We start from the raw sequence: 23,402 nt of genomic DNA on the forward strand, positions 1-23,402 counted from the left end.
GTTAGTTTTTTAATGTGCTTGCATCATACAGAAGAGGGAAGATTTAAGTGTATGACTTTGCCTCTCGTTCAGAAGCATCACATCTTCTCAGGTGATGCTTCTCAATAGTGTGATTCATAATAACACTTGTTGTTATTTTCATACCTCTTGGGCAGACACTAAAGCCTGTTTGCCAAGCTCTATGTAGCTTTAAGTTACTGCAGTGAAGGAATTTCACAGCACTGCTATGCTTTTGGTTAATACAGTTGTGTGTTTTGCTTGGGAAAGACAATTCTGATAGTGTCCTATTGATTCAGATGTTTTCTGACAGTAGCTGCCTACCGGGTTTGCCTTCATTGACTTTTCAATGTTCTGTTACAAATAAGTTGCATGTACAATTTGATAGTGAAGGACATAGAAGGTTCCCCACTGTGCAGGAGGTTGGAGCAGCCCTGAGCTATGGGGCGGTGAGTGCTTATTATCATTCTGAAAATCACCCTCTTGTCCTGAGCTGTTGCCATAAAACACTTGTGTTTTCTCTGTGTATTTTTTTCTCCACATTTTATTCTTCCACACATTCCAATGTACCTCTTATTTTTTAAAGGTGTAAAGTTTATTCTTAGAAAATCCCCAGGCTGACTAACACTTGAAATATAAAGACAAAGGTGTTTTCTTATATTTTTATACATCTGGAATCCAAGAGAACCCAAATTGCAAGTACTTGTTTTGTTAGTGCAATTTAAAAGAAATCTTATTTGTTTGATTTTTCTAAAATTGTGGATGATTAGCAATGTCTGTTATCGTCATAATAAAATAAACTATCATTTATTGAATGCCTACCATTTGCCACACTCTGTGCATAGCAATTTTCAGGTTATCTATAATTTTGACAACTCTACAAGGTAGGTATCATACCCTATTTTACAGATTAGGAAACTAACACTCTGAAAGGTTAAGTCACTTGCCCCCATAATAATTACTTGTATCTTTTTAATCATGTTTGACTTGTAGTTATCTAAACTGATAGTAGCATTGTTTGGATTTGCAGAGAACATCATATTTTGCATAGCACTTTCACATGTGGTGCCTCTTCCAACCTCACAAAACCAGTATCTATATTTTTGCATCCATTTTCTCTTATGAGATCATCATATGGATCTAAATTCATAAATCGATTATGGATTTCCCTGTGCTGAAACATTACCCTTTGTTAATTTAGCATTATTTGTATAATGGCTTTATTTTTACCACTACTAATTTATGTGCATATGTTATGAGGGGAGAAGGCAGCTGGAGAACTTGACTATTGATGCCCTTGAACAATTTTGGGGATTATGCTTACCTAGGCAATAGGTACCTAAAGCAGAAGCATAATAATGTGTTGAGACCAAACTTCTATGCCCCAGAAAACTATGTAGAAAATACAGCATAACTGCTATTTCCTGCTATCTCCTCCCAGGATCCCACCCACAGCATCCTTGCCTTTTAAAGGCATTTTAGTCTGTGCAGTTTATTCCCATATCTCCATATAAACCAAAGCATCCTATTCTTCAATATATATGAATAAACATGGGGGAGAGGAGAGGAAAAAGACAAATAGAGAAGAAAGGACACCTACAGTATTACACAGAGGTAAGATAATATAAAAATGGGTAATAAGTATATTTCTGTCTCATTGGTTCCAACACTCAATGACATTACATTTTCTGAAATAATTTATGGATGGAAGTACCAATTGGGTAATGGGAACAACAAATGAAAAAGGTGGAAGAACAAGTACAGAAAAAAATTAAAACAGATAAAAGTCACATGTACGCCACCCTCCAACTCCCATGGGGACATAAAACCAACCTACTCACCATTCCAGAAAATACCATGTTCTTTCACACACCAGAGCTTTGGTTCAAGAGTTTGATCCCACTTTTCCCAACCTAACCTCATCCTTGGCTGAGTTAGTTTCTTTCTCTCTTCTATATTCCCAGAGCATCTAGGACATACCTGTACTGTAGCACCCATCTGATCTGCTGGATATAAGCAAAGTCAGCCAGCAGTTGGGTAGCCTAGCCATCCCCTCACACCCATCAATCCAGAGAACACTTCCAGCACAATGCCTAGCACACAGTAGATAATTCTATTCAGTCATTCAACAGTACCAGGCCCTGTGCTAATGCTGAGGGCTAGACTCAGAGAATATTTGAAGAAGAAAAGGAACAAAAAAAGTAAGGAATAAAGGAGTGAAAGAGCCATAAAGAGACAAAGGGAGGGAAGAGCAAGTTAGAAAAGAAGGAAGGCAGGCCAAAAATAAGTAAAAATATGACTTAATCTATCATATAGTATCCTATATAATAAAAGCCTAATATGCTAAGTGTCTGGTCATCCAGTGGGCTGTTCAACCAATCAAAGCGTAAAATGCTAATGATATGCTAAGGCTGCTCAATCACTCACTATGACGTGCACTGACCACCAGGGGGCAGACATTTCAACTGGTAGGTAAGCTTGCTGCTGGGGTCCAGCTGCTTGGGACTGAGTGAGATGGGCCATGCATGCCTTGGAGCCCTCCTGCGGTCCCTCCCCAGCTGGCCAACCTCCCATGTCCCTCCCTGGCCCCAATCGTGCACCAGTGGGGTCCCTTGCCCTGGCCTGCACCCTCTCTCAACCTGGGACCCCTTGGGGGATGTCGGAGATCACGTTTTGGCCCAATCCTGCAGGCCAGGCTGAGAGAACCCACTGGTGCACAAATCCGTGCACCAGGCCTCTAGTTTCATATGAAACCATTATTTTCTTTTAGCAAAGAAATATATTTGAAAATAATAAATATTTTAGAGTACTTTAGAACTCACAATGGATATGATGGAAATGAGTTTTATATAAGACTAGAAATCTGATCTTAGATATTTTTATTCACATTAATTTGGAAGGTATTTTTCTTATTAAAACATTTCCATGCTTACATATGAGAAGACAAGATCTTTTATATGTTTTTGTAATGTAACAAATGAAGTGGGAAGGCAAAAGAATTTTATCTGTCAATCTACAAATTTGTACATTAAAATATTCCTAATTAATGCAAAATTCACCATACACATGTTAGTATGTGAGTGTGTATGTTTCTGTGTTTTCTCACTGGTCTCAGTGGGAGGGATTATGCTAATTTGTACCAGTGCTCCTAATTGGAACTAACCACTCCCCCATGTAAACACCATATGCTATTCATTCTCCTGCTAGGCATTCCTTAGTTTCTCTTTTTTTTACTCTCACCCCTGCCTTCATCCATCCTAAGAAAACCCCTGATTTTTCTATCACTTCTAGAGCTTTCAGGGGTTTCATGCTGCCCTTCTACTGCTCTTCATGCATTGCAAATGGGAACCCATGTGTAGAGTGTGTATCAGAGGAGGCTGCTCTTGCTTTGCTAATGATTGAGTCTTGTTTTCAATTATTGCCATACCTATGGCAAGATTTTTTTTTTACCCATTATGATTTATCATCTACAATACTTTGTTAAAGAGCATTGCACTCAGAAGTTATGTAATCAAGAGGCAATCAAGTGTAATATGAAGAATTGATCTGAAGTCCTTGCACTTGAGGGCCATACAAAGTCTCTTGTTTCGGGGAAATAAGGATGAAAATTAACAATAAACAAAACCCAGAAGTTCCCTAGGCTCCAGAATCTCAACAGAAAATAACATCAACAGTTAGTGAAAGTGTAGGTACTAACATAGAAAAACAGATCTTGTGCAAATATTAAAATTAGCACCTAGGGCTTTTGTATAGATAATTTTTTATTATAAACAATAAAATATGTTGTATCTTAAATGCAAACATATCAAATACAGCTTCTATTTTATGTTTCTTCTATCTCTTTGCTACTGAAAAACAAATATCCCAGTAACAATAATTAGCAGTCACTAAAGGCAAGAAGATTACAAATAATAATAATAATTAATAAACAGTCTTGAGAAATAAAATCAAGGATGATTTAAAATATTTATTTTACCCTTGAACAATGTAAGGGTTATAAGCACTGAGACTGACACACACACACACCCTTCACCATGCAGTAAAAAAAATCCACATATAATTTTTGACTCCCTAAAAGCTTAACTACCAATAGCCTACTATTGACTGGAAGCCTTACCAATAACATAAACATCTATTAACCCACATTTTGTATATGTATTATATATTGAATTCTTACAATTAAGTAAGCTAGTGAGAAAAATGTTAAGAAAATCATGAGAAAATACATTTACAGTACTATGCTAATATGTATCACTACCATAAGTTTATATCATCTGTTTACAAGATGAATCATCTGTCAATACTAACATGAATATTGTTTTCTGTGATATAAAACACTGTATATATTATGCATATTACTAATACAAGACAGCAGAAGTAAAAATATATTGTGAAAAAAATCACATTTATTTACACATGTAATGAATCATGCATTGTTAATGAAGAAGCAGCAATATGATTGTGTGTAAATTACTGTCATTATTATGATTGCTTCATGGTAGTAAGGAGATCTCCAAAAAGTTTCCAATATTCTTATTGAAAAAAATGCAGATATAAGTGGACCCATGCAGTTCAATTCTGTGTTGTTCAAGGTTCAGCTGTAGTACCTTAATTCATCATAATTACTTCCCAGATTCTGAATCAAATCTGACCAAATATTATCTGTTGAAATCTATATGACAGTCCAAATTAAATAAGAAATGAACATTTGTTAGTCTTTGTGTGTTTATATGCATAGAAGGTGTTGTGTGAATTGGTTTGAACTTTCCTTCTTTTCATTATCTTACAGTTTAATTGACAATATGCATAAAATTGAAAAAATAAGATATGGGAAGAGGAAAAGTTAGTGCTCTAGATAAAGGGTTTCAAAAATTACAAAAGAACAAACTAATTATTCACAAGATAGCAAAAGAGATATTCAACAAAAATTAATTGGATAAGGGAACGGAAGGAAAAGACCACATACATACTCACCCACAGGCATGTACACATCACCCATACATGTGATGTACAGAGCTCAAACATACACACACAAAAGTTATGCACAGACTCTACCACACACATATCTTATATACATACGAAAGCACACACAACACATTTTCTCATACAATCCCAAACACACAGACACATCAAAGTTATGCTGCCAACTTAATTAACTAAGGATACAGAATTTTATCAGAAGTGAGGTAACCTCTTCATCATCTCAGAGAGCCCAATTAGTAAATCAAAGGTCATTTCTGGCCTGGATTTTTTTTGCAACTACAACCCAAATTAATAAGAACAAAACCCAAAGCATGGCAGGAGGTCTGGGATGACATCCACTCCTGCCTGCCTCTTGCAGGTTTGCCGTGTGGGTGTGTAGCTTCTCTTCATCACCAGTGTCACAGATGGGGCTCACAGCTGCCAATGACTGGACAAGCTACCAGGCTTGTAAAGTTCAGTTATTTTTGCAATAGTGCATTTTTATATATGTGTACAGTATCATCCTAGATAATCATAACTTTATAACCTATGTATTTCCCATTAAAGTATGTGTCACATCTTTTCATTCTCAAACCAAACTCAGTGGCATTTAGGCTATGTTCATCTAGGGAGAGAGCAGTCAGTGCTCAGGAGCCATGGGCAACACTGAATTTCCATGTATTAAATATCATGAATTATACTTAGTCTAATACTGAATTTACACAGTGGGAATAATAACCCTTGCCTGATGAAGAATAAATGAAATAATGTTTGTAACACCGCTAATACATGGTACATACAAGATGTTCAAAAAATGTAATGGAGCCTGGCCAGCATCGCTCAGTGGTTGCTCTGTGTGTGAACCAGGAGGTCATGGATCGATTCCTGGTCAGGGCACATGCCTGGGTTTCAGGCTTGATCCCCAGTGTGGGGCATGCAGGCAGCAGCCAATCAATGATTCTCTGTCATCATTAATGTTTCTACCTATCTCTCCCTCTCCCTTTCTCTTTGAAATCAATAATTTTATATATATATTAAAATGTAATGGAGAAGTGTGAAGCATTCTTTATTAAAATTCATGATTTCCAGCTACTCTTGGTTTGGTCGATTTCCCTCACAAAATATACTAATTTAGATCCTAAATAAGTAACCACATTTTCCAATTTGATCACTTTTTAATGTCCTAGGAAATATTAATAAGGGGTACTGAGTTCACATTAATATGTCTCTGAAATATGAATAAAACCTTAACACTTTCAAAGAAATATACATTACTTAAGTTTTACTTATCTATAAGTAGAGTATGCTTTTGGATGATCTACTCATTCACAGAAACCTTCCTTCTGTGACAAGCCACTTAAGTTGTGATTCACCCCAACTTAAAAACAAACAAACAAACAAACAGACAGACACACTTTCCCTGCCCAGTGTGGCTCAGTTGGTTGAGTGCCATCTCGTGAACCTAAAGGTCGCCAGTTCAATGCTCAGTCAGGGTACATGCCCAGGTTGCAGGTTCAGTCCCCGGTTGGGGAGTATATAGGAGACAATTGATCGATGTTTCTCTCTGTCCCTCTCCCTACCTCTCTCTCTAAAATCAATAAAATAATATTTTTTAAAAAAAAATTAGAAGTAAAAATAAACACGCTTTGTAAAAGAACAGATATTTTTAAAAATTCTTTGAAATGTCAGGAAGAGTATAATGTAGTAGATGTCAGTGAAAGTGGTTTTATGTTATTAGAATCATATAGCTCATGCCTATCCATTCTTTCAGATGTTTCTTGAACAAAAAAAATACAGTCTTTCTGTGCATTGAATTTTACAGTTGACTTTAACTTCTGCTTCGTGTATTAAGCAGAATGATAGAGCTATGGAACTGTGGAATTGGAATTTGAAGATACGCACTTCAATGCCATTTAAATATTAAGCGTATTAGGAAACTATGCTGATACGCAGGCATTTTTGAGGTCAGTTCTAGGTCCCTTAAAAAACACACCAAAAAAACTTATCATTTTTATTGTGGTAAATGTTGATGTACGCCGTCGAGAGTCAGAGGAAATAACTCCCCAACAAGAAGAATCATGGAACTACAGAATCCAGCACATAGATGTTTAGGCGTTAGTAACGGGAAACCAATAGTCAGTACCTGCCTATAATCTTATCTGAAACCTGGATATCCCTAGGCCTTTGGAGCTTTATAAAGTTTCTTGAGCATTTTACTTGAAAAATAAACACTGGTAAAAAAAAAAACAACAACACATTAAGCTGTTTTATTTGGAGTCCCTTAGAGAAATTGTTCTTATAAAGCCAAGATTTCTGTAAAAACCATACCTTTCCAAATAATTTTATGTGAACTTTCAAGCAAATAACTAGGAAGATATGAACTCAGGCAAGGCCATGGGTGATTCTCTTTAGCAGTCAGTTTGTAGATACCTTGTAGTGTGGACTTGCTTACGTTTCCAAGTAAAACATCAACACCAACTGTACTTTCCTACTCAGTGGTATAGAAAGACAGAGGGGAGAAGATAAGATATGGGCACCGCGTCCTGAACTTAAGGGTTCACTTAAATTTTCCCAATTCTTTCTCCTAGCATACAGCCTCTCTTAGGATCCAACTGCCCTGGGCCACAATCGGAGACTCATTTGTTCAGGGCCCCACAGACCCAGCAGGAACTGATATACATGATGTTCTGTACCTCCACCTTTCAGGGTTGAGGATGATCATTTGGCATCATCGCCTCTACACTTCACTTCCGCAAGCACACACCCAGGCGGCCAGCCTGAACAAGGAAGGCGGGAGTCCATGTTATACCAGAGCTCCTGCATGCTTTGGATTTTGTTCTTATTAATTTGGGTTGTAGTTGCAAAAAAATCGGGCCAGAAATGACCTTTGATTATTTTATGAAACCCAAACACACTTGTCAAACCCAACCATGCAAAGCAACACAAATTAAGTCAACTTTCACTCCGGTTTTGTGCCAAATGGAATGAAGTCTCTGGTGGGCTGAACAGCTCTATTTCCTGCTTTCAATTTCAGAGAGTGCAATTAGTAAATCAAACTTTAAAAAGCTGTCTAAAGTAATTAATTAGGTCATAATCACTCAGAAGCATATTTTATAGTGTACTCTAATCTAGTATCCGGTCTAAATGCTTGAAAAGGGTATCAGTTTCATTATTAAAGAATTAATTATAATTGGGCCTAATCCTTGGGAGATGAAGGTTGGGAAGAAAAACAAAACTCTGGGAATAAACTGTTCACCTATGTGAAGTAAATACATTCTTTCAGAGCTCAAGAGTGCTAGTTGTACTCTGGAATTATTTTGTGCTTGTAATATTACTTCTTGTTAAAAACCTTATAAAAATCACCCAGCAAATGACTCACAGGCGAAAAAGGTCCTCTGAATACGCTTATCACATATGGACAACTGATATTCCTCCTACTCTGTCCCCAGCATTTCCAGTAGTCAGTACATTGGTACAGTAAAGTACAGGAGAATGCACGTGTTGCATTAGCCACTACATTAGGAGTTTTACCCGCATTATCCCAGTTAGTCTAATAACATATTATACAATCCTGTGAGAGATGTATACTTTTTACAGAATGAGGAGTAGAGTTTCAGGGAGACTGAATGGTTTCCATGAAGTTAACAAAGGCGAGATTTAGGAATTTAATCCAGGCCTATCTAACTCCAAATATCACCCTGTTTTTACTACTTCAGCATTTGTCACACTAGGAGCCCTAGTAGCATATTTTCTTGAGAATTCATGAATAACAAGATATGGTTTTTAAAAACTCTGTCCTTTCATTTTAATCCAAAGTGTATATATTTGACCAATTATGAATACAAAACAGCTCCTTGGCAGTGATCATTCAAAAATAATAAACATTTCAGCAGATAACAACTTCAGTTGTTAAGTCATGATTGCTTAAACCCTCCCTCAAGATCCCTGAATGATCTTCAAAGATTTTTATTTTCTGAAAGATGGCTGCCTATGACTCATGCTTATAAAATTGTGTGCTGCACAGCCACAGAATATTCCTTATGGACTCCTCAGTATTGCTAACTAATTCTTTAAATTCCAGGTTGTATTTATTTATTTTCATAAGCACTAATGATCTTTAAGACTCAAATGTTCCAATGTCAGCAGATATAAGGAAGCACCTAGTCACAAACTCTGGAGTTTGAGTTATAACCTTGTTCATTATGGGAAATTTTATTTGACCAACCATTAGGAACCACTAGAGCATCTGAAACATGAGCAGTTATTTGATCAAATGATTCTTAGAGAAGATAATTCTTGCTGTTTTATGCATTTAATAATATTATTACTTCATTTTAACCAGACCATGAGTTCTCTTTTATATATTGTTTGCTCCCGGTTTACATACATTTTAATGAGTTCTGTGAAGCCTGGTGTGATAATATCTTTGTCTCTTTCATATGCTAGTATAGCATGCTTTTATTTGACAAATAGCTTTTCTCAAAGGACATTTTAATGCCACATTCACAAGAAATCAAGTAGGAATACTAAATACCATTTATTTTGTCAGTGCGGTGGGGTTTTAAAGAGCTTTCCATCTTAAAAGCTATATGAAAGACATGTGAAAGATTGGAAAATATAGATAACTACCTCACATCCTAATATTTACAAAAGACAACATGACTTTTTACCATTTGCAGATAGGAAAAAATCTCTTCTTTTAAAGATAACATTATGTCATCCTGTAGAAACTAATTCTCAATTTAAGACTCAATAATAGAAATACTCTCTTCAAATTAACTTAAAATTTCTCATTTGGAGTGACAGCTTTTGTATGTATACTCTGCTCCTAAATGTCACTGTCTTTAATATAAAGGCTCTTACAATACATGAAGACCAATTTCCCAACTTTTTTCTTTCACTGACTATGAAGAAGAATGCCCAGAGGGAAAAATGTTACTATTTTTGTAAGTTCCTGCTCATTTATTTTTTAATGTTTCTTTTAGGATATAGCAAACAAAATAAAAATTCAACTCATCCTAAACAGTAATAACAACTGAGATCAATATAGCTTATCTGTACCCATTCATTTCAGAGAAAATATATAAATGTGGACCATTTCCATACTTTTCCTGCTTATTTGGACCAAAGGGTATTGTAAAACCCAAGCTAGAGGGATCAATAAATTAGAGGCAGATAATAATTTTAGTTTTATGGGTAAATTGTTACAGTGAATTAATATGTTTCTCAGATGGCAGATGCTCATCCAGAAATGACAATGAGTAACATGAAGCCAAGAACATGGATAATTGACCTGCTAGGGGTTTCACAGCAGTATAAGCCAGAACAGCTAAAAATAATCTTAGAACTTATAAGTGGACAAGTAATCAAGAATATCTTTTTAAAATTATTTTTTATCCTCACCCAAGTATATTTTTATTGATTTTAGAAAAAGAGGAATGGAGAGAGAGAAACAATGTTAAGAGAGAAACATCAATCGGTTGCCTCCTGTAAGTGCCCTGACCTAGGATTGAACCCATAACCTCGTTATATGCCCTGACCAGGAATCAAACCAGCAAACTTTTTGGTGAATGGACGGATGCTCAACCAACTGAGCCACCCAGCTGGGCAAGTATATTTTTAAAGCACTATTTCTTCTACTACATTTTGGGGCTTCACAAAAGATATTACACACATAACTGAAGTCATAATGCTGACTTAAGTTCTTATTTAAAATGTATTTTTGAAAAATCATTAAGAAACTTCATTTTGCCACATAATTCTTTTTATATTTGTTTTTGCACATTTCTATTTTTCCACAATTGTGTTTCAGTTTTGAGACTGAGTTTTTTTCTTAATATTTTATGTATGGATATCATAACATTTTATAGTAATTATAAATTAACATCTTATATTATAAAACCCTAATATGCAAATCGACCAAACTGCGGAATGACTGGTTGCTATGACACACACTGACCACCAGGAGGCAGACGCTCAATGCAGGAGCTTCCCCCTGGTGGTCAGTGATTTCCCACAGGGGGAGCGCCACTCAACCAGAAGCCAGGCTCACAGCTGGTGAGCACAGCAGCAGTGGCGGGAGCCTCTCCTGCCTCTGCTGCAGGCGGGTGGTAAGGAGCAAGGGGTACTGGACTGAGAGAGCCCCGGACTGTGAGAGGGATGTCTGACTGCCGGCTTAGGCCCAATCCCCCAAGCTGGCAGGCAGACATCCCCCAAGTGATCCCAGACTGCGAGAGAGTGCAGGCTGGGCTCAGGACCTCCCCCCGCTCCAGTGCACAAATTTTGTGCACTGGGCCTCTAGTTAAAATATAAAAAGGAATCTAATAATTCCTATTCTACAGAATGACAGCTATTAAATACCACTTGTATGTGACCTGACATTTACAGAAAAATATACAAGTAAGTCTGGCAACGAACACATGAATATGAACTGTGGATACAGTCGGATATTAAAATTCTTTATTGGGACTCAGTCTTGGCAAATCTTAGTGTGTAACTTATTTTAATTGAAAAAAAAAACAGACTTGGGTAAAGGATAATTTTTATTTTTATCTTTTTCCAAAAAGAGATACTGTTGTTTTTATATACAAAATGGCACAATCAAATAGAGTTGAATTAAGTGTCTCATTTCCCAACAGATTCAATAAATAATTATATATATATATATATATATATATAGAGAGAGAGAGAGAGAGAGAGAGAGAGAGAGAGAGGGGGGGGGGCTCAAATATAACCATAATGCTTTGTAGGATTGTAAGAATTTTAAAAATGCCTTTCATTTTCATCTTCTTAAATTTTTCAAAAGCTACTTAAGATGTCATAGAAATTTATGCCTCCACTATAACTACAGCCTATCTTTGGAAAGCTGTTTATCACAAATTCCTGCTATTTTGTATAATGGACCTACCAATATACAGAATGAGTGATGTACAAACTGACCTGGTCAGACTTGGGAACCTAAGTATATATCTGTGAAAGAACAGCAATTTGTCTAGTTTTAGGATATTTTTTATTTTTTAATCCAAATTGTTTTACAGGCCTCAAGAAATTCTAATGACAACCTGAGAGGTCATTTGCTGTTACTGACAATTTATGATGAAGAAACTGATGGCTAAATAATTTGCCCAAAACCAAAGAAAGTTGAATTACGGTTTTCAGCCCCAAGTTTTCAAGTCCAGTTGATTATTGGAATTGCACTAACAATTTTTTTTACCTCTAATTTTTTCTTTTAGGATGTGATATCATTTGTTATTGTAAAATTATACTTGTGGCTATACTTATACTTGAGATTACACTTCCATTTTAAATTCCTATTTCTGTCACTAACAGCTTTTGAAAAATTTTATCTTTTTTTTAGACTTGTTTTTTTATATTTAAGAAAATTAAACTAGAAAGTTGCATTTAAAACTACCCAGTCTTTTTTTTTTAATTAGACAAAACTTGACAAAAATAACAGCTGTGAATCTGAAAGCTAGGTTCTTCTCAAAGCACAATCTGAATGTAGGAAGAGTTTTGCCTTTCAAAAGTGAGCATGTATGGACAAAAGAGAACAAGTTACTTAAAATCCTGACCCTCCCTTTTTAAAGAAACTGCATCTGAACTTGAACTAGAAAAACAACATAAAAGTAGAGGGAATTCAGTCTATATTGAACAGTACTGGTGTTTGAAAACAACAGACTCTTCTTATTCAGTATATTATTGAGCTAACGTGGAGAGAAACCTTTGTAGATCAATACCAGTTTATTTTTTAAATCACTTATTGATTCTCAACATTTTATTTACTATCTTCTACACCAGACAATATTATGAGCACTGAAGTTACAATAATAAATGACATATAACTTGCCTTTAAAAAGTTCAGTCAGAGAGAAGAAAAGGAGAAGAGAGGGAAAAGAAAAACAAACAAACAAATTTGTGCTAAGAGAGTACAAGAGAAATAATCACTTTTGTGGAAGGTAAATATTTTAGATTAGAGAACTGAACCCCAAAGAATGAATGATTATTAAATGCCTACTATATTTCTCTCCTAGGACTGCTGTAACAAATTTTCACAGATTTGGATGGCTTAAAACAACAGACACTTATTCTGTCCATTCTGGAGGCTAGAAATCCAAAATCAAGGTGTCAGCTGGGCCATGCTCCCTCTGAACCCTGGAACCTTTGCAGCTCCTAGTAGCTCTGGACATTCCTTGCTTTGTGTCAGTGTAACTCCAACCCTGCCTCTGCCTAGTTCACATTAGTTCACATGGCTGTCTTCTCTCTGTGTCTGTGTCTGTTTTCCTCCTCTTATAAGTTCACAGTCATATTGGATCGAGAGCCCCTCTCTTCAGTATGACCTCAACTTAATTACATCTGTAAAGATACTATTCCCAAATTAGGTGACATTCACAGGTACCAGGAGTTAGGACTTCAACATATCTTTCTAGGGGACACAATTCAACAACACCACTAGGTGCTTATTAAAACACCAGATTTCTGACCACCTTAGTTTAAAAGGTAATAGTGATTTCATTTAAAAATAAGACAATAAAATAATTTCTACCTTTTTTGGAGTTCACAGTTCTATACGTGGGCTTTTACATATACAACTAGTGGCCCGGTGCACGGATTTGTGCACATTGAAAGGAAAATAATTAGAAGAAATATTTTAATACTAGAGGCTCGATGCACAAAATTCATGCAAAAGTAGGCCTTCCTTCCCCCGGCTGCCAGCACCAGCTTCCCTCTGGCACCCGAGACTCGGGTTTCCCTCTGGTCGCTGGCAGGCACCTGGGACCCGGGCTTCCCTCCAGTTGCCGGCAGGCACTCGGGACCAGGGCTTCCCTTGCAGCCCAGGCTTTGTCTGGAAGGTCGTCCAGAAGGACATCTAGTCTAATTAGCATATTACACTTTTATTATTATAGAATAGCTATTTGTCCTTTCCCTGTAATGGAAGTGTCAGCACTGCCCCTCAACTGCTCCACCATCCCACCTGCGGGGCAATTGATCGCGGTCGGGCCCCCCGCCCTGGCTTCCTCAGCACCTGGGAGCCAGGCAGCGGCCCCGCCCCCCGCTGCCGCCACTGGTCACTGTCTGCGGGGTGATCAGTGGGGCGGTCAGGCCCCTACTCACACCTGCCTTGGCCTGGCACTATCCACTCACCTGCTCTACAATCCCACCACAGTCCTGCTCTCATCAGGGCCCATCAGGACCGTCAACCCCTCCACTGCTCCCCGCTGCCAGTGCTGTGTCACCAACACCCACTAGGTTTTGCGCTGCCCCCTGGTGGTCAGCACACGTCATAGCAATCAGTTGAACTCCAGTCGAGACAATTTGCATATTAGGCTTTTATTATATAGGATTCTCAGTATTTTATTATCTGTAGCATTGATTATTCTATTTACAAATATGAAAAGGATTATCTTATCTGAACAAGATAAAAAGGTAAACCAGATTTAATCAGCAATTAAAGATAGGGATAAAAAGGAGCAGTGGCCCTTTAAAACAGACTCATCATAGGAATTGTGGAATCACTCTCTCCGGTGACTTTTTTAATAGATAAACTAATGAAATGGATGATAAAATCTTGTCCACAAATGATGAAGAGTATTAAATGACCTCCTAGAGCAGTGGTTCTCAACCTTCCTGATGCCGCGACCTTTAATACAGTTCCTCATGTGTGGTGACCCCCAACCATAAAATTATTTTCGTTGCTACTTCATAACTGTAATTTTGCTACTGTTATAAATTGTAATGTAAATATCTGATATGCAGGATGTATTTAGGCGACCCCTGTGAAAGGGTCGTTCGACCCCCAAAAGGGTCATGACCCACAAGTTGAGAACCGCTGTCCTATAGTAACTTCAATAGCAATAATTCATACATAATAAAATTTGAAATTTTTGAAAATAGCATGACACATAAGCAGGAATATGTAAGATTGACATATTTCATCTGTCATAGATATTTAAATATACAATGATTGTCCAACCTGAAAATATTCTTTTTTTTAAATTTGAGTTTCCTATATTCTTTAAGATTACATAAATGGTACATAAAAATATTTTAAATTTTTTGTTTTAATTGAAAGTACAAACTTACTGAAGTAATCAAATTTCAAACTATATGCTAGACCTTGCAGAGAAACAAGGCATTTCCCATGACACTAGGAAATATTATTACTGCAAGTGTTATACTATATAATAAAAGGCTAATATGCAAATTGTCCCCTCGACCAGGAGTTCGACGAGAAGGCTGGGCTGGCCAACTGCCTGCAGCCCCTCCCCCAGGCAAGCCCTGCCCCAGATCAACCCCCCCAATGGGGGGCAGGACTGGCCCACCAACTACCCACGACCCCTCCACCTGGCTGGCTCTGCCCCAGATTGCCTTCCACCCTCCTGATCAGGGGCGGGCTGGCCAGCCAACCTCCTGTGTCCCCTCCCCATGGCCGGCCTGGTCTGATTGGCTCCAATCAGGGTGGGCTGGCTGGATCCCACCCGTGCAGGAATTAGTGCACCAGGCCTCTTGTATTTGTATAAATATGGGCTGTAAGGGATTTCCCCAGGATAAAAATTTCAGGATGGGAATGATATTTCAGGAAAATTGAATGGTTAATGCATTCATTCAACCAGTATCAAGTGAGAGCCTGCAGTATGCCCGGTACTAGATAAGATACTGTTCTAATTTCCTGCCCTCAAGTGGCTTAAATTCTGTGGGGAGTGGAGAAGATGGTCAGAATACCCTGTTACATTTGAATCCCAGGACAAAACAACAAATACATTTTTAGGGTAAGTGTTTAAGACAGTATTTGGGATGCTGGAATATTTATACAATGAATAAGTTTTCAGTGTACTTAATGACAAGTACTTAATAGTATTTTAGTGTCTCTGATCGTATTTTAGTATCTCTGATAAGATATTTAGTACACACTCATATCAGAAAGTCTTATATTCTAATCTGACATTAGAAATTAAGAAACTGGGTACCCTGTATTTCTATTTGCTAAATCTGACAATCCTAAGGAAGGAAGACAAAAAATAAACACACACAAAAAGCAGTATGTGTGTGTTGATAAAGACTATGATGAAAAATAAAGTAGGGTTAGGAGAACTGGGGATGCTACAAGAGTGGGGTCACTATTACATACATAAGAGGGAAGAACTCTCCAAGAAAGAGGCATTTGATCACAGACCTGAAGGATGTGAGCGTGGGATCAATACCACCAGCTGTGGGAAGAGCTTTCCTAGCTAAGGAGATATGTGAAAAATCCCTGAGGCATGAAAATTGTAGGATTCTGAGGGAACAAAGTCCAGTGTGTGGGAACACAGGGGCAGGCACATTTTTTGTTGCCCTTGAAGAATTTATCATTAGGTAGAAATAATCTTGGCATTACTCAAAATATGATCTTTAGTTTTATAGCTGCTATCTCTCTGTCTACCTTTCTTAGTCTTTCTGCCTCTTTGTCTCTGCCACTCAGCAAATGCATGTATGCATGTGTGTGTGTGTACTGTCTCTTCCTTATAGACTAATACATAGTAATATCTGCTACAAGAAAAAATAATGAGCAACTAAATTAATCTGGGCCTTATTTACATTTGTGTTGTCAATTTTAATCATTTGCTTCTTTAACTGAAATTTTCTGCTTTCGTTGCAGTCATTAGCTTCCATCTATAAATAATAATGTATTTACATTCTGTATGTTCGATTTCTACACATTTTGCAGCAGAGACCAATATACAGGGAATATTTTTATTTAATGAAACCTCTAATCAAATCCTGTGGATTTACTAGTAGTTGTTTAACCTCATAGTAACACCAGATATCAGGATTCTAACGCCCAAATTTGTTAATCTCATTCTTCATGTGGGAAATCGGTCACCATGTGACATTATGTCACACCTTACTCCTGCCCCTGCAACCCTTCTCTCCACACAGCCCCAACACATGAACTCAGCACAATATTTTAAATATTAGGGATATAAATAGCTCTAGACCCAAAAGTGTCTAGGGACACTTGTACGACATTTGTGTTCAGGTTCTGCCTCCATCCTGATGCCTGAAGTTTTGACCTGGTGGCTTCCCAATACTGTAGCCCCTAAAAACTTGGAGCTCCATCTTCCTCTTATGTTTAACTCTTCTAAAAATTCACCCATTCTCTCATCTCTGGTCTTGTTGTTGAGATGATTTTACCTACTGATGAAGATTTCGAAGTTAAATGTTAGAGTATTGGTGATTCTTTATCTCTAAGTTTTACTCACTCCTAAGCTGGGACATCCCAAATCAATTTCTCAAACTGCTATTCCTGACTTTTCTCTTAGACCTGTATCCTCCTGTGGTCATGCTTCTTGACATAGTCATGGCGTGTCTGATCATCTGAACTTTCTTTGAGGATCACGTATGGGTCTATTCTTACTGGGCACTCAAGCTCAATTCATGAATGTGATTCCAGATCCTTCTATCCTCCTCTGCCCTCCATGGATTTGGCAGGGCCAGGGCACTTGGGCACAAGTCCTCTCTTGTTCCCAGCAATGAGACTGGTTGGATATTACCACTCACTTCTTGTTTCCCAAAGAGTGAGAATGAAAATTACTATGCCCTTACTCTGAACCCCCAAATAAAAAATCTATATATATAAAAGGCTAAGCAACCAGACGACCAGCCGGTAGGTATGACACGCACTGATCACCAGGGGGAAGATGCTCAATGCAGGAGCTGCCAAGCTGTGGTGACTTGGCAGTGGCAGTTCTCTGGTGACATACCCCGGAACCACAGAGGAGGGAGCCTGATTCCTCACAGGACCGCACGATTCCACCTTCGGCTGTGGGTTATGTTGTTGCTGGGGCACTGTTGGCCCCAAATCTGGTTTACTACTGGCTGCGGTGACTGCAGACGCTCTTCGAGCCCTGGCGCTGCCCCAGGTGTGGCCGGCCAGGGAGGGACCGCGGGAGGTTGGCTCCAGGGTGTGTCGTGCCCATCTGGCCCAGTCCCACCCTGCCAGCCACCTTCTAATTAATTTCCTTTCAATGTGCACTAATTCATGCACCAGGCCACTAGTATCATTATAAATATCCTACATCTCAAAAATCTCTAATCAAGGCACCCTACACATATTGTTGCAGACTTCCAGAACCAGGCATTAGAAGAACCCTTATTTGTATAACTAAAACATTTCTAATCTCTTCACTGTTGTGTACTTTTGCAAAAGAGATATGAGTTCCTCCCTCTCAATTTATCCAACCCCTTGCTTCCTAGCCAGAATCAGAAAGGCTTCTGAATTTCATAATGAATGTCCCCTTTCAGTCTATGGGACCTGCTCCAACTTTGTTACATCTCTTCTGAGCTTTACCCACTAGAGCTTCTCCTTGTGCTAGTCCAAGAAGGCTTTTTCTGTCTGGTTCTGGCAGCCATTAGCTCTTTCTTCCCAGCAAGTGTCTGTCTCTGTGGCCTGATTCATCCTGTAGCCAAAGAACCCTTTCTCGGTGTAAGTAAACAGATCCATGACTGACTTGATCTCAAGATGAACCACGTAATTGCTCTTTTCGCTGTGGGGAAGTGCTTCTGATGCTTTAATATTTATGTTCTAGATCTACAATTTCTTCTATGAGCCCTGTGCACTCAATCCCTAAATCTTTTTTCATTTGTAAAAGAGGTTGTTGGCTATTTGATTTCCAAGGTCACCTACACCTCTGCAGTCTGTGATGCAACTATTCATCACATTTGGCAGATCCTCTCCTCTTTATAAAAGTCACGGCTATGGAGTCAGAGAGAATGAAAATGATCCCAGGCATGATTATGTTCTATGAGGATTTCTATCCTCATAGCCATGTACTCATTCTTCTAGAAAACCATAAGAAGAGGTAATAATGCAAATTATAGATAAATATATATTATATGATTCTACATCACTAAATATATCAGTTTTAAGGCTAGAAAGAGAATTACTAAAATTTCCTAAAAGGAAGTTATGTGACATTTTATATATTGTTAGCTTTTTACTTCCCGTTAATTCTTTATTGCCTTATTTGGAGGTGAATACATACATAGTTTTAAATTTTTCAAAATTAAGATGAAACATAATTTTGACTTCTGTTCCTCTGTTTTTGCTTTTCATAGTGGATGCTGAAAGTATAAAACATTGTTTTTCTTTATAAGAATATTAAATGTGAGAAATAGTTGTATCATAAAGCTCACACTCCAGAATTAGCTATAAATTAATAATATTTAAAGAATACATTTGAAAATGAATCAGCCAGTCACATCTGGGAGACCCAAATAATTGAAATAAATGTGTGTTTTTAATTAATTGGGATAATTTTTAAATTTTCTGTATAAATATGCATCGATTACCAGTGGATTTGTCTTCTCTATACTTTTATTTGCTGGATCCACCATCTCAGTTCCTGAGTCAACATCCTGATGAAGTTGAGATGCTTTTATTAAAAGACTTTTATCTTTTCCATTATTTTATCTGATACTAATACATTGCCTTTTAAATGTAGAACCCATGGCTACTTCCTGAGGTACAAAATATCCTGTAAGATTGTCGCCGAAACCGGTTTGGCTCAGTGGATAGAGCGTCGGCCTGCGGACTGAAAGGTCCCAGGTTCGATTCCGGTCAAGGGCATGTACCTGGGTTGCGGGCACATCCCCAGTAGGAGATGTGCAGGAGGCAGCTGATCGATGTTTCTCTCTCATCGATGTTTCTAACTCTCTATCTCTCTCCCTTCCTCTCTGTAAAAAATCAATAAAATATATTTAAAAAAAAAAAAAAGATTGTATTTTATGCCCCCTCTCTCCAGAATTTTATATATAGAGTGAGGCAAAAGTAGGCTTATACTTATGAGTATGTAGAATACAGAATTTATTCTGGTATTATTATTTAGTAATCATTGTATTATTTTCCATACGAACAACTGTAAATCTGCTTTTGCCCCACCATATATATATATATATATATATATATATATATATATATATCATAGCCATTATATTTTATCTGATTGCATGAATTATATTATATAAACATATGATAGATAAAATAGCTATACATGCACAGAGTGATTTTAATGGATACTTAACCCACATGGTACAACTTCATGGAGAGTCAGTTGTACTCAATGATGATAAGTAATAAATTCAGATATATGAAGGGGTAAAATTAAAAAGTCACGTGAATTAAAGTAAAAAGAATGCACAAGATCCACCTAAAAATTATTTTCCAACAGGCACTGAATTAGGCTACAACCCAGATCCCCAGCATATTTAGCCTTCTGAGTTAGGACAATTCAGAATACCCGACAAAGTTTGAAAATGAAGAATGCATAGAACATATTTAACATATAACCACAGTGAAACAAGGCTAATATGGAAATTATTGTCACAAGTTGTAAAGAACATGAGAAGAATATTCCTACTGATTTTAACATCTCCCTACAGCAGAGATCAATAGAGTAATAATTTTTACTTTGATGTGTAATCCATATTGAAGACAGTGACTTAAATGGATTCTCTGATGTATGGAGAAGCTATATCAAAGGCCCCTGAGTCCAGGCTATAAAAACCTTAGACCTTTATAAAATGGTTGTCATGTATTTGTGGGATTATTTGTTTAGAATTTAAAGTTTACTAACTATTTTATACATAGATAAGTCAAATTAAATTAATATATCTGAGTATGATGTTTTAAATGATATTTTAGGATAGCTTGATTACTTAGTGGTGTGAGGTTTTTTTTCATTTTTAATCATAATAATGTTCTCTATCAGCCACAGAAACTGCTGAATGTTATGTTAGAGATGTAAAAATAAGTAACTTTATTCTTTTAAAAGGCCACAATAATTTCAAAGAACCATTTGCCATTGGCATACACTAAATGTCATACCCTAAAACGAAACACACTGACGTGATAAAACAGACTTTAGGTCTTAAGGTTGGAGCTGCTGTTATTAACAACGGACAGATCCATAGACATGAAAAATGGGCCACCTGTCCTTTCTGCTGACTCAGTGAGGATGTTTTAAAAACGAGATCGGTACTTTCAGATGGTTGCTGATTGTTATGGATGAAAAGAACCTTAAAATCATAGTACAATATTTTCTATTCCTCTTATATGAGTCATTGTTAGAAAGGAAAACCTTCACTTCTTCAAAAATAAATCTGCTCTTTCAGTGAGATTAAGCATTTCAGTGATACTCATTTGAGTCCAATATTACATTGTTGGGCCCTATAGGAAAACAGACAGAGGACTGGGTAGACGTTCACAGACATTTAATATGTAGACATTCCAGAGCACCCATCTACCACCCACCATTCTCCTGCCATCAGCTCAGCTTCAGTGAGTCTGGCAGGTACTGCAGTGATTACACTGTCCGCGGTCAGTTTAATCCTGGACATCGTATATAACATCGTTGCAGGAATGTAAAGTCCTTGTAGTTGGAGATCATTTTATTTGGACAAAAACATCAAAACGTCACTTATATAAGAGCATGTATTTGAACAAAAACAGAGAATTATGCAGATTGCTTATTTCTTTTACTGTACCAAACATCTGGCTATCAGGGGACATCTATCTGGATGTTTGACAACCACCAATCTCAATATGATTAACTGAGCATTTCATTTTTTATCTAAATGAATTGGCACCAAGGAAAAACAGATTTGATGATTATTAATTAACCTTCAGGTCCAAAGAGAATTAGAAAATTTTCTCTTGTGAAACAGAAAGAGAAGCCATTCAGTTCATTAAACTATGTGCCTAAATCTGAATCCAAAAGAAATCACAATTGATGCTGATGCGTATACTAATAAATACATTTTCTTTGATCTTTAGGACAAAAAAAATCACAAAAAGATGGCAGGGTTGAATATTTAGGTTATCTCACAAGTGAAAACTTGATGAGAAATATTTGCATATGAATTAGCAGGGAAGACACACGACAATGTTTAGACTATTTTCTTAAAGGCACTGGGATCTAAACAGTACCTCTCAGTCTTCTGCTTGGTTGTCAAGTCTCCAGAGAGGCAACCTGGCAGCTACATGGAGACTGTTAGACTAATGGAGTTGGTCACTTCCCCTGTCAATATCTTGTTAAATAGTTTACTAGTAAGATGACAGATGGGTCAGGTAGTTTAGGAGTCTTGTCAATGGACACGAGACTAGAAAGCATCTACAGACAAGTTGTAGCTTTACACTAAGAGCAGATTGAAGGAAAAACTATTGCTACTAAATGAGAAGAAGAGGGTAAAATAATGCTGCAAATTTATTTAGATGGTAGAGAATTATATATTTGAGCAGTGAGGAGGCCGAGTGTGGTGGGAATGGATCTCTAATAAACCTAACAAAGTTTGGGACTGAATAGATTTAAATCGTAAGAGACAGATTGGAAAAGCTATATAATACGCAATTATATATGCAATTGTGTATATGTATGTGTTTGCATTTGTGCAGATCTGTACACAAAAGCTATTGGATCCTCCTCAACTCCCTCATTTCTTCTCCCCTTTCAGGAAAGACCATATACCTCCACATATTTTAAAGCTTGTATATAAAATCTACAAAGAAAAGAAAAAATTATATTACTACATTTTTTAACTATGCAATGCAACATAGACATTACATCTCATAAATTCACTTTTTGTCCAAGTTATACATGAGGCCTACTCACCTCTATCTAGGAATTGGTCCTGATGTGTCTCTTTATTCTAGTGTATCCTCCCTATCAAATTATAAATTGCCTTCTATAATTTGTTTCTCTAATATTCTCTGTCAATTCAAGTACTTTTGGTAGTTTTCCTTGGGAGCTTCTAAGACCTCAGTGACTGCTTTACCATTGAATTCATTCTGCTATAAAGGAGTGCTTCTCATTATAAGCTTCTTATTGTCTTACATGGTAGCGGAGTGACTATGTGACCTAAAACTTAGTTTCTTTGAATCTCAATTTTCTCTACAAAATAGAAGTAGTATATACATTGGCATTACATTTTTTCCTACTAAACCTAATAGTGTAATAAAGTATGCCTCAAATGTCTATATATTGGGATATAGGTGCAGATTCAACATAGATGTTGAGGGGAAATTTTGACGGTTCTGTAGACACCACCTAAAAGAGGAAGTCAGACGGCCTTTTATCCAGACATGTCCTTTTAGTTAATCTGTTTCCACAAAGGCTTATCCATTTATCTCCAGCTCATTCCGCAAGATGTAACCTTGGTTAGCATCACTGAATAGCAACTCTCCAGGTATAGTGAAGAGATGCAATCATTCATTAATTAATTTAACATAACGTTTTTGTATATCTACTATATCCTAGGCAGCATGCTAATCACAGGAGTATAACTATGAACAGGCATGATCCCTATTCTCAAGGAACTGGCAGAATAGAGCAGATGTCATACAATAAATGAACAACAAATGATACATGCACCTCAAAAGAAAACCACTTGTGCAGTGATAGAGATCATTACTA

The 23,402-nt window shown here is 37.1% G+C and overlaps 1 protein-coding gene across 1 annotated transcript in view; it reads left to right on the forward strand.

Moving 5' to 3' along the window:
* Positions 1-23,402, forward strand: part of SYT1 (synaptotagmin 1) — a 353,422-nt gene that overhangs the window by 12,872 nt on the left and 317,148 nt on the right. The gene's annotated exons all lie outside the window — the stretch shown is intronic.

Source organism: Myotis lucifugus, unplaced genomic scaffold (assembly GCF_000147115.1).
Source record: "Myotis lucifugus unplaced genomic scaffold, Myoluc2.0 scaffold_9, whole genome shotgun sequence".
Taxonomy (NCBI): Eukaryota; Metazoa; Chordata; class Mammalia; order Chiroptera; family Vespertilionidae; genus Myotis; species Myotis lucifugus.